Consider the following 1,830-nt stretch of genomic DNA (forward strand, 5'->3'; position numbering starts at 1 on the left):
TCATCTTGGCTCCACCTGGATTGTGGGAAGCTTGGACTTTGGTCTTAGGCCTTTGTCTGAATTGTGCCAAGATGTTACATTTTTTATGACCTAAATCCTGTCCTGTCGTGTATAATTTCTTCCTTTTCACACAGCTTTGGCAAACACATATATTATATAAAAGTTACAGGTTTGTAGGTGCAAGCTTAGCAAGTTTATAGATTTTTTTAGCAGTTGTAATCTCTGAAAGAGGTGCACATTTTGGGATTTTTTGATCTACTTAATCAAAAGTGTCCCATTTTTTTTCTAATTCACTTTAAAACAAGTTGTGCTGAAAAGTAATTGATAAGGTTGAAATAACTGGAACTGTTGATAGAAAGAATTAGTTTTAATCAATGACCAGCCATTAGAAGAACTGCTAACAAAAGAACACGAGCTTTCTCTTCCATGTGAATGTCAGATCATGTAGCCAATAGATGCTGGGTTTCAGTGCAGATCAGTGTACAATCTTCCAAAACCATTTATGAGTAAATCTGGCCTATAGAGAAATAGTTACACAATCATAATCATGACGAGATCTGAGATAATTCTCATTTTTAAAGTTGTAGCTTAAAATGATAAAACCACAAAGGCTTATAGAAATTATTTAAGACATTCAAGATGTCTTTTCAAAGACGATGGAGAAGGTTTAAAGTAGAAGTTGTTAAATAGTTGACAACTTCTACTTATCAAGTAGTTGTTAACAACTACTTCATGTTGTACCACCAGAAAATGCCTCCACAGGGAATTTCATCCTCCAGTAGGACAATGTCCTTTTCTTGTTGGCATTCCCTTCGGATTTGGCCTCACAAACTAACCTTCTTGTCTGTGACAAGGCTTTGAGTATTAGAAGATGAGAAGCCATTTCCAAGGTGGAACAAAAGAGTTTGTATGTGTACATATGTTGGTCATCTGAAATGTGAATCTCACCTAATTTACAAGAAAAAACTGTCATTAAAAAATTCAAGTCAGAAAGTTTAAATCAAATGATTATGTGGTTATGGCAACTGTGTGTGTGTGTGTGTGTGTGTGCATGCGTGTGATTTCAAAAGGGTAACCTTGACAAAATTTTTCTTTTGTCTTTTTCTTTTAGGAGGGAATGCTCTGCCTCCTCCTCATGGTTTTCGGTGCTCTACACTATCAGAGAAACTTCTCTAGTAACAAACTATAGAAATGATCCCTAAAAGTATAGTCTTGACAAAATTTTTCAAAGGACCCAGATGATCATGAGAATTAAACATAAAATGTTTTAATAAAATTTAAAATTTCATTGGTGAGAAAAATGCCAGGAAAATGGAATCAATATTTTTCTTTTAATCAGAATAGTTCTTCAAGGTCAGCAGGGGCCATCCTACTAGAATTTGGTTGGGAAGTCTTACCCCATTTACCCTCCAGTCCTAATCTTTCTCTTTCACTCTTTTGTTCCCTAAACTAAAAACATTAAAATGGGACCCAAGTTTAGTCCCTGGAGGATTGCAAGACTGCTATTGTGGAATGGTGTCACTAGAAGAGCATTCTTTGGGGAAGGAGTAGAGAGATAACAACTTTGCTTTCACAAGTCTATAAACCCAGCTGGAGGATATGTCAATAGCTTCACCTTTAAATATTTTTTGTTTTACTAAGATTTTTATAATCTTGTAGCAATATTTTTACTTACATTTTTGAATAAACAATATTTATGTGAAGGCAATAACCATCCTCTCATATTCATTGAATGATGCCTGATAAGGCTATGAAATACTTCTTATGCACGGTCAGAGGATAGCAATTAGTTTCTCAAAGCAGTGTTGGGTGTTACAAGAAAACAATGTA

At 34.9% G+C, this 1,830-nt stretch overlaps 1 pseudogene; it reads right to left on the reverse strand.

Annotated features, from left to right (window-relative positions):
- Positions 1-1,074: 1,074 nt before the first annotated feature.
- On the reverse strand, positions 1,075-1,214 carry LOC142453901 (small nucleolar RNA U3; annotated as a pseudogene).
- Positions 1,215-1,830: the final 616 nt, after the last annotated feature.

Source organism: Tenrec ecaudatus, chromosome 7, assembly GCF_050624435.1.
Source record: "Tenrec ecaudatus isolate mTenEca1 chromosome 7, mTenEca1.hap1, whole genome shotgun sequence".
In the NCBI taxonomy this organism is placed as follows: Eukaryota; Metazoa; Chordata; class Mammalia; order Afrosoricida; family Tenrecidae; genus Tenrec; species Tenrec ecaudatus.